Source organism: Hemibagrus wyckioides, linkage group LG12 (genome assembly GCF_019097595.1).
Source record: "Hemibagrus wyckioides isolate EC202008001 linkage group LG12, SWU_Hwy_1.0, whole genome shotgun sequence".
NCBI lineage: Eukaryota > Metazoa > Chordata > Actinopteri > Siluriformes > Bagridae > Hemibagrus > Hemibagrus wyckioides.
Window position 1 is genome coordinate 9,054,394 of NC_080721.1, and position 11,656 is coordinate 9,066,049.

Genomic DNA, 11,656 nt, shown 5'->3' on the forward strand with positions numbered 1-11,656 from the left:
CATACAGATCAATAATTATAAGCTAACAATAAATTAGTCAGAACAAGAAGATAATATATCAAAATAACAAGCTGAAATAATTTTAGTCAAAGCTACAAAGTAATAGCAATTTCTTGCTATTCTTAACTTGAATTAATGACTACTGATGGTGAAATAATTTCTATTTAGGAAAAGAAATTATTGATGTAATTTGTCAAAATAACAGCATAAGATGATGAAACAACAGCTTTTGGAAAAAGCAATTGAAATATCTCGTGGTTACAGTCTTCTGTAATAAATTAGCATAAAAAGTAATTTGGAGTTAGAACTGGAGTCACTATTTCTGTATTATTACTATTTTTAGCTATTTTTGTGGGTTAATCATGTGTTTCAACAAACTTCAAGATGCTCCATGCTATTCCTGGAAATATAACGAATCCCATTGGTCATACTTTTTCCAATATTTTTTAATCTAGCCCCAAAATAGCATAGTAAAAGCAGAGCTGATTTTCTGTAAATGTATAAATGCTTATTCATAAGTAAACTTTATATCTCCCGATGAACGGCAAAGCAAAGTTCTGGATATGTGAGAGTCTCTTCACCGGCGCAGACGAGTTATATAACGTATCTGAGGCAGCTGAAAGAGCTTTCAAAATGTCACCGCATTTCACAGGCAATAAGAAACTGATATAGATTTTAATTACTTGTAGCTCTTGTTTGCATTCTGCCACTTGGATATTTGAGGAGTGAGTTTTGTTATGCACTCGATAAATACGACCCAGCTGGGGAAAACAGCATACAGCTAGTTTTATGCAGCGGTTCAGCAGATCAGGCCATGTTACTGTTTTATATGTCGCTATACTGAGAATTTGTCCAGGTTCAAGCAACAGTTTGTCAGTTTCTTTAAAATTCATTGGCTAGCAACCAGACTCAAAGGGTAATTAATATCTACTTATTAACAGGAAGTGAAAATGTTTCACCAGGCTTGTCTGGTTCTTTTCTCTTATACATTTATATTGCTGCTGTTCTGCCTCTTTCCATCACCACATCATTTGCTCTCTCTTATTAAAAACAACACCAATTCTTAGAATTGATTAACAAAATACATGTAATAGCAATAGGGAATATATTCTTGGGTATATATACAGCAGCAAACTGTATATATGATATATAACTATACATCATGGATGTCTAATATAATAAATCAAACTAGCTTGTATTTTCCCCTCAGTTCAAAACTCATTTACTTCCTAAAACCTTTAATGTATTCTTGTGAATGGTGAAATAAGCTTTTTCATAAATGCTCAGGCTTTAATTTTTCCAAAATGCCGTTCAGTACTCAGGGTGGTTTATGTAAATAGTCTATCCCAAGAAATGGCCTGTGATTTGATTTTGTATATTCATGGATTTCCTTCTGAAAAACAGGAAGTCAGAGTGAAGCCATGTTTAAGCGCTCGACTTACACGACAAACACAGCCAGTAGCGCTCCAGATGTGTCACACCCACACAGAACCTAAACTAAATTTACATTTGGAGACTAGTGATGACGCTAAACAAGAGTTTTTTACTTACTCTTTTACGGTACCTGTTGGTTCTTCAGTCTGAGGAAGTGACATATTTCAGTATTAAAGAGTTTCACGTTACGGTCACGTAACCCTGAACTTTAAAAAAAAATAAATAAATAAACAAACTCACTACAATTTATTTATTTATTTATTTATTTATTTATTTATATATTTATTTATTTATTTTCTGAACTAAGGGATGCTTGGAAAAGGGAATAAAATTGTGGAAAGATGTTACCCACTGCTCCTTTTTTTTTTCCAGAAGTGACCAACTATAAATAAAGAACTAAAAACTATTTTTTGTACCGTTTTCCCCAAATATGCTCTCATTATTTTGGTCCATAAGGCTAATAGACAGGTAAAAAAATCTCTGAAGCAACAAATCTGATTTCAAAGACACGCTAAAATAGCAAGTTATGAATAATATTGTACCAAAAATGCTTGCTGCATGTTTACAGTGCCACTTTTTTTATTGATTGTAGTGATGTGCTGGTTTCTAGGACAGTAGCATCTATCAAGTCCACAGACAAAAAGAAGCACTTTTGACCCATTTAAACCCCCCGATCTCTATTTTCATTTTGCTACTACAATACTCACTACAGTTATGGAACTCTTTAGTATGTTTACCCATCGTGCTTGTCCGGAGGCCACAATATGCAGTAATGACACACAATAGGGGACAGTGTGTCCTCGTAAAGGATGCTATTCACTCACCACGGCTGTGTGACTCCCTTTTACTACATGACCTCAAACGTCACAGTGCAAAACACTAGTGGGGGATGGAAAATCGCCACGCACTGGGATGCGTGACCCTCATGAACCTGACACACACTGGGAGCTTCGTGTCTATTCAAAGGCCCTCTGTTAGTCTCTTCCATGGTGTGTGTAAGCGCCGCACAGATCCGATTTGTTCCTCTTGTAAATTTTGGTCTTTGGCCGGGCTGTAAACAAGGCAAGGAGAAGGCGAGACTAAGAAAGGGAAGAGGGGGAAAAAAAGGCTGGACTATGATTCTGTGTCTTTATGTGAACTTGTGCAATCATGTGACTCAGACAACAATGGCGCCTTGGTTCAGCTCCACACAGTCCCAGATCATCATGAGAGGCAAATGAGATTAAGCCAGGCATACTGGAGCACTTATTTTCATTTCCTTGCATCATTTGATGAACTTTGCTCCCGACTGGAGGCCAGAGGGGGGAGAAATATGGCTGTTAATCTTCATTGTTGGACTACTTACAGCTAAAGATGTATAGATTATGTACCATGTAACTGTGCATGCAGATAGTTTACTCTTTACACCTTTTAATTTAGCATATCTGATGTTTCTTGGGTTGGAAGACTTTATAATAAGCCAATCTCTAATAAACTACTCCTAACCACCATTGACTACTTTTAAAGTATGTCATAGGTTTATATATATATATATATATATATATATATATATATATATATATATATATATATATATATATATATATATATATATATATATAAATGGTGAGTGTACAGTGTTTACATGCTTTTTGTAGTAGTTCATATTCCATGTGTAGTTTTTGTAGTTTGTACTCCATGTCTACTAGCTTGACTTGGTTCCCTTGTTAGCATGCTAGTCTTGACCATCCATCAGCTTGCCCAAAAACAGTCTGAAATGTACAAACAGTATACTCAAATTCTACTTTTTTCCTACATACACTATCATACAATGTCAGGTATAACATTATGACCACCTGCCTAATATTGTGTTGGTCCCCCTCTTCCTGCCAAAACTTCCCTGACCCGTCATGGCATGGATTCCACTAGATCCATGAATGTATCTGGCACCAAGATGTTAGCAGCAGTTACTTTAAGTCCTGTAAGTTGCGAGGTGGGGCCTCCACTTACAGGACTTAAAGGATACTCATCGATACTGACCACTGCAGACCAGGAACACCCCACAAGAGATGCTCTGATCCAGTGGTCTAGCCATCACAATTTGGCCCTTGTCAAACTCGCTTAAATTATTACGCTTGCCCATTTTTCCTGCTTCTCACACATCAACTTTGAGGACAAAATGTTCAACTGCTGCCTAATCCCACCCACTAACAGGTGCCATGATGAGGAGGTGTTCAATGGGGTTGAGTCAGAATCAGGACTCTCGAATTCTTCCACTCTAACCTTAACATGCCATGGTCTTCATGGAGCTTTGCTTTGTGCACAGGGGCACTGTCATGCTGGAACACTGCTTCTGCCTCTTCGTTCCAGTGAAGGGAAACAGTTACTGTCTGCTACAGCATACAAAGACATTACATACACAACTGTCTGCTCCAAACTTTGTAGAAGAACCACATATGGGTCCAAGGGTCAAGTTTTAACATAAGTTAGCCCACATAGTATATGTATATGAAGTCAGCTGTGATCAATATGTTAAAAAATGAGGGTTAATGAGGGGAACTAATTGATGAGGCAGAGCCTGGGGTTAAGAGACAGATGAGGTGACGTTCTTAAAAAGTGACCATGATGTTAATATTATTCCTCTTTTGCCTTTAATATTAAATATAAACAGTGTACAAATACATAGAAATAGTATTCTCTGATTTTTCAGTATGTCAGTGACCATGGCAATTAGAATAATGTGTTAAACCTAAAAATATTTTCCCCCTTAAATTATTCATAGCATTCAGTAACATTAACAAACCAAGGACTATGAATGGCATGAAAGCATATGTAAATGTAACAGCTAATTAACACTTTAACACTAATTCATGTTTTTGAATGTTAAACAAGCAACAGCTGCATTAATCAATGTTTATTTCCACCTATACCTAAAATACCCTCATAAAGTAATATAAATCACACATTGCATAAAAGTTGATAATTACCTCAGGGCACTGAATGTAAGCACCGACGAATAGAAACTAGCCTTCAGAATCGTTAATGAGTTTGTTAGCGCAAAGATGAATAATAAATCCTCAAGTTAGGGATTATTAACGCCAAAGTTCATAGTTTGTAAGGGTTAAACATTTCCGCAAATAATGTTAGACACTCTAAGCCATCATTAATTTAATCATTATTTTCGTTGTTTTAGCATATGATCAGATTTTGCTGGTGCTAGTTTACATTCATCAGGACATAGCCTCAAACAAAAAAAGGTCAAAAGGCTGTAATGAGAGATTCAGGCTATGGGTTACTATCTACTGAATTTTTAGGGGGAAAAAGCAACACATTTTAAGTGATTTTAGATATACTTTGGTTTTGTGCAACTGTGCTTGATACAGCAGGAGTGTTTCCCATCAGCACTGTCACAGCATGCAAGGTGCAATATCATTAACCAGGGTTGCCAGATTTCAGCTTGACTATATCTCTAAAACCACACAAAAGACCTGAAATTCAGACATTTTAAGAGTGAATCACATTTTTTTCATGTCTTTTCAATCTGTACATGCATTTCCGATGCACAGTATCGACTCAAAAATCCCCCTTCCAGTCTTTGCAGTGTATCTTAAAGAGAAATGGTTCTGTACATCACATACACACTGTCTGCATTTACACGTTGCTTTGTGGAAATGAACAAATAATTAAATTTTATTCTGAAATAAATAAAATAAGACCTGAAAGGCCCCGGAACTATTTTCAATCTAGCTTAATTTGGTGTAAAAAATGCGACGCTGGCAACCTTGTTATTAACCGTCCTGTCTGCTGCTCCTCTCTTGAGTAGGGAGTAGCGTGTTTCCTGCCCCAATGGGCATCTGTTAGTGCTTATTACAAATCCAATATGACCACTAGGAGCAATAATAACTGTATGAAGCTTAATGGGGCAACGAGTGTGATGTCCGGTGTTTGCATAAGCAATTCAATGAAACATCTGATATATAACAACATTTAAAAATGAAAAAAAAGAGGTCATTTTATTCAAATTAAATGAATAGGAGCATTTAATGAATTGCTGATATAAAATAAAATGATTTTATACTTTTTCCTTTATATGGTTAGAATTTTTATTGACACCGATTCCTTGTGCAGCTTGTGTTTAGAAAAAAAATTAAGAATCTGATTCAGAAATTTACATTTTTTAGCTCACAATGCTTCACGTTTATATGAGTCTTAAAGAGTACTGTATGTAGTGAAGTGTGTGTACCTGCTGTGTGTTTCCTCAGCAGCTGGCTGGCTTTGTTCTGTTCACTTTTCTTTGTACTGACTCGCACTTCGGGGTGTCTGAGGACTAGCGTTGCTTTAAAACAAGATTCCTACTGGGCTCCAATTAAGACTGGGAGAAACATTAATGAACAAGTTCTCAGTGTCTCGGTGGCTCACCTCGCCGCTGCTCTATTTATTCGAGTGCTTAAGGGGACACATGGTCTCGATTCAGACGCGCAATTTCTTCCTTTATCAAATTAAATATGTGCAATTTATGTTTTTATAAACATCGGTGACCTTGCTGTGGGCGATAGATGTCCCAGACATTCGAATCTCTTTCTATGTGCACACTGTCTGCTCCTCCTTTTTCGTTCTTCTTCTTCTTTACGTAGGGTTTCATTTACTCCATTTGCCCAGAAGCCACATTTAAAAGTTTCTCGGCTGACTGGAAAAGAAGAAAGAAGCGTCCGAGGGATGCTGTGAGATATGAGTCCCTCCATGGAGGCACATATGCTTCAAAGTGTTGGTCAGAGGATAAAAGGCTGATCGGTGTAGCAGAGCTTTCTCTCTTTCTGTAAAGAAAAAGAACTGATTTTTTTTTTTTTTTGTTCTTCTGTGCCACACTAATTCCTTTATTCCCTTTGAGGTTAATATGAAACCCAACTGTGATTTTGATTTATGCCTTCAGAGTCGTTGGCTGATTCTAAATACCAGGAACGAATAAAAAGCATGGACTTGCATTCCTGGAAAGAAAGCCAAGTTACCTTGTTCCCTGCTTGCAAAAACATGATAATGTAAAAGATTCCTGTAAAATCCTGACAGCAAAGGCACCTTTACTGCTGGCAGGTAGCACAGAAAGTTACTGCTTTCTAATTAAAACCATCAGAGCAAACATATCTAGCACCAATGTTTTTTTTCTTGAGTTTGTGAGAAATATTCTGAAGAAATATGCTCGTGTATAAATTTTCGCACATGCTGATGATGATTTTTACCAAATCTACCAAAGTCACGGACACACTGTGGACTTTATATCAGGTATAACTTGGCAGGCTAGTTACATTGTTGTCAACAGCTATGCTAAAGAAAGAATTTCTCTGTGTATAGGTGTTATATATGCAAATCAGGCATAACATTACTGCCTAATACTGTGTTGCCCCCCCTTTTGCTGCCAAAACAGCCCTGACCCGTCGAGGCATGGACTCTACTAGATCCCTGAAGGTGTGCTGTGGTGTCTGGCACCAAGATGTTAGCAGCAAGTCCTGTAAGTTTCAAGGTGGGGCCTCTTATAGAGTACTTTTGATAGATACTGACCACTGCAGACTGGGAACACCCCACAAGAGCTTCTCTAGAAGAGGTTCTCTAACTCATCCTGGGACAAAGTCATTTTAGGCTTCGAATCTGCATACATTTTTCTCAGTATAGAAACATCATCTCCTGTACATGACTCCAGCCTCAAATACTCACATTGGGTGCGTCCTGGGCCTTACACCACCTTTTAGGTAGCTTCTCTTTGTCTTTCCTGGTTACACAAATTGCACAGTTTGACCACGTAGTACAACGTTACTGTTGGGAAATGATTTATAATCACACTGTCACCCACTGTCCTTCCTCTTATCATTCTCACCACTGTCACTACTGGCTTCCTCATTAGGGATAAATTTCTTCAAAGCTGCTTTGTGGCGATGTCCATTGTTAAAAGCGCTATACAAATGAATTGAATTTTGTAGGAACTGTTCGCTTCCATTGCTGTCCTGCTGATGGTGATGATAAAAAAGAGTCAGTAGCCATCATCAGTCAAAGCTGAACTCTGACTTGTTTACCAGTCACATGATGTTGCTTAGTAACCATAGCAACCACTCGAAAGGATATCATAACCCTAAATTATCATAAACAGGTCACAGCCTCTTGACATTTCTTGTATACACCTAATAAAAGAAAAAAAAAAATCTGTAAAGGATCTCTGGATTAATAGCTAATAGTTAAGGGTCCTGTATTGAAGAACAAAATGTTTGTATTTGTTTTCAACATAAAAGCTTTAAAGCTTCCTTTACAGCACTAGATGTCATGTTTTCCTATGAGTGCAGCTATGAGTCACCTGGTGTGCTATTGTTGTGGACCTGAAATGAATTACCGGCTTCTATATTAAGTCACCAATCAGTGCGTTCTTTGTATTCGAGACCGGACCGTGGCTGCTTTTGTGTTCTTCAGTATGATGATTGAACTCAGGAAGTAGAACACGATATCAAGTGAGCACAAGGAAAATAAATAAATAAACAGGAACACACTTTGAGAACCATCCTTAGAAATTGAGATAGAGAGCACATAAAAATGTAGACAAATTCAGATTTGTGTGTGTGTGTGTGTGTGTGTACAGAGCCCTGCCTTGTTAAAACCGAGTTTTTGATCCTGTGTGTTTATGGAGCCTCAGCACTCAGAGAAAAAACAAAAAATTGCGACTCATTACCATGACAAATCTGTTTGCCGGAAAAAAACAACAGCAGGTTTTATTCTACCTCGAGTTCCTTTTCTTCCCCTTCACCCGAGTCGAAATGCTAAAACAACTCTGATATATGGGCCGCGTCTCAAACCCTGCGTAGGTACTGCTGCGTAGAGCAACTTATAGCTGTCCCTCTGTGGATAAGCATTACTCAAAGTCACTCTCAGCTATGACCGTGTGCCGAAATCCAGAACTCATCGGTTTTAATAAAGATGTCATCATATGAATAAAGCCTTGTGGACGTCATATATATATATATATAACAAAGGATCGTAAAATACATTCGCAATTCACAAGAGTTGTTGATGAGTACACATCACATCTGAGCTGGCTTTAAAGAACATATATTGTTCTCTCTAGAGGGTAAGTAAATGTGAATAACCTTCCCTCCTAATGTGAGCGTCTCTGTTACAGATAGTTGGCCATTTTTGAAAAATGTGCAGTGTCGTCTTTAGCCATTTTTTACACCTTTTGCAGGAGGAAGCGCCTCCTCCCGTGCGTGACTCCAGCCTTAAGTGCGCACTCTGTCATTTAAATTAATATTATTTATTTCAACCTGTCCCGTCTCTTTTCCATACACTCCCTATTAGGTGCCTTCTCTTTGTGTTCCTGTATTTCCGTATTTCTCGTTCCAATGCACCTGCAGCCAAAAAACAGGGGTTCGGGCGAGCATAGTTATCCCAGCAGCCACACCAATCACGGCTGTTTGTGTCAAGCTGTCAGACTCCTCAGCGAGCCAGAAGGAGATGAGCAAAGAGAAAAAGAAATGATTTCTCGCTGAGCAGGAAAAGAAGGTATTTCTTTTCTTTCTTTCTTTTTTTTTTATTCCTCTCCATGGTTGATCACTGCAGTCACTCTTTCTTTACAAGGCTGTCAGCACACCATCAGCAGCGGATCTCTAATATTCCGATTTCATTACCTCCTGCTGAAGATGTGCTGCTCGATATTGGCAGACAAAGCTTGCATTCAGGAGGTGTGTGTTTGTGTGTGTTTGTGTGTGAGTGTGTGTGTGTGTGTATTGGGATGGAGAGGTGTTTTTACTGAAGCGAAATAATAAAATAAATAAATAAATAATGCTGGTTTTACAAGACCCATGTCTCACAGTGTCTCGTGGAGAAATGAAGTAATGCCTGGTCAGAAAGGCGAGGCAGTTGATAACAACACACTCCTTCTTTCACTCGCTTTCTCGCGTCTTCGATGCCTCTATCTCCGGAGCACAGACACAGGTACAAAAGAATCACAAATTGTTTTTGGCCTTGGCTCAATAAGCCAATCACTGTCTAAGCAGAGTGATCTCATTCCTATTAAGAGCATTTGTTCCGTTCAAAATCCAATATCTGAACTGTCAGTAATAATGCAATTGCAGGCGCAATGGTGTGGTTAGGGAGGGGAGGATTACGGCCCGTGTGGCGTGAGGTACCGAGGTTCTACAGCAAGCCATGACTCAAGGCCTGATTTATTCGAAGAAAGTATTCGGCTAATAGATGCGCCATTATTCCTGCTCATAATCTCTCTCTCCCTCTCTTTCAATCTGTCTGTTTCTCTCTCATTCTTTCTGTCTGTCTCTCTTTCTGTCTGTCTGTTTCTCTCTCATTCTTTCTGTCTGTCTCTCTTTTGTCTGTCTGTTTCTCTCTCATTCTTTCTGTCTGTCTCTCTTTCTGTCTGTCTGTCTCTCTCTCTCTCTTTCTGTCTGTCTGTTTCTCTCTCATTCTTTCTGTCTGTCTCTCTTTCTGTCTGTCTCTCTTTCTGTCTGTCTGTTTCTCTCTCATTCTTTCATCTCTCATCACTGTCTCTCTTCCTCTCTCTCTCTCTCTCTCTGTGTCTCTCACTTTCTGTCTGTCTGTCTCTCTTTCTCTGTCTGTCTGTCTGTCTGTCTGTCTGTCTGTCTGTCTGTCCCTCTCTCTCTTTCTCTCTGTCTGTGTCTCTCACTTTCTGTCTGTCTCTCTCTCTCTCTCTCTCTCTCTCTCTCTCTGTCTGTCTCTCTCTCTTTCTCTCTGTGTCTCTCACTTTCTGTCTGTCTGTCTCTCTCTCTCTCTCTTTCTTTCTGTCTGTCTGTCTCTCTCTCTCTGTCTCTTTCTCTCTCCCTCTCGGTGTCCCTCTTTCTCTGGGTCTCTCTCTATCTTTCTGTCTCTCTCTCTCTCTCTCTCTCTCTCTCTCACACACACACACACACACATTCTCTGTGTCTGTGGCTCCTTTCTATTCTTACTCTGTCCATCCAATATCCATCCTGATTATTTAACATCCATGGCTTGTTTGTTTACATTGCTTTACCCGTCTTTTATTAGGGGTTTTCCGCACGATACAAAAAAGACGATCGTTTACAGTATGGCCAAGAAGTTAGCAGTTTCTAGTTTCTGACCATTTCAGTTCTCCTATCAGATTAATCAGTGTTGATGAATTTTCTGTTACAGCACTTCTGCAGCTATAACACAAATGTCAGGTTTATACTAAAGCACTTGTTCGTTTCTATAGTAACAGCTCATTCACAGGGGCTTTTATGGCACAGGCCACATAATCTGAGCTTAATAATAAACATACTTTTTTAAGCATGCTTTTTAACAGACAGATACAATCAGGTACAATCACTGATACCGTGACATTATTTACATTTACACTATTTCCTATCCAGTGTCACTCAAATGAGGATGAGTTTCCCTTCTGGGCCTGGTTCCTCTCAAGGTTTCTTCCTCATATCATCTCAGGGAGGTTTTTCTTGCCACTGTCGCCTCAGGTTTGCTCATTTGGGATAAACGTTAGAGATTAATAGTAACTTAACTTTAAACTTTATAGTTTTTCGATGTATCTATACATCTGTAAAGCTGCTTTGAGACATTGTTAAAGGTGCTATACAAACACATGGTGAAGATTTCTGTAAGGATTTATTTGTTTAGTCCATGGAAGATTAAAAAGAAGAGGCTGAAGATGAAATTATTATTTACAGCTGATATAATACAACTGATAAGAGGAACCAACTTGTCTCATGGATGATCCACACCAACAGTGTGCAATGTCTCAGTCATTAAAAGGTTAAACATTGCAATTGTTGAGAAAATGTTAAAATGAGTGAGATTTAGACTTGTGTTTTTCTTAGTCCAAGGCCTAGTAAACCAGTACAGATGTATTCATAAGTCACTCAGAATAAAGATGTCTGCCAACTGCTGTAAATATTGTGTTGTGGTCAGGGCCATGACTGCATCTCCCAACATGCAGTGCAGCCTACAAACATGACCACACCAGACTCCACATTCCAGAACACACTGACACTTCCCCGGACATTTGATTACATTCCCCTGTTCCTTCACACTCACAGACCTTTAATATGTCACATTGATATGTCACAGTGAAGTATCCTCTCACTTACACTCTATCCTGATGTCATCAAGCCAGATCTCTGTGTCTGTTTGCCTGCCTTTTGTCTCTGCCTAGTATTTCCTGATTCCTGTGTTTTGTCTTATCCTCTGTCTGACCTGACCGCTGACCTTTTCTACCCCGACATTTTTG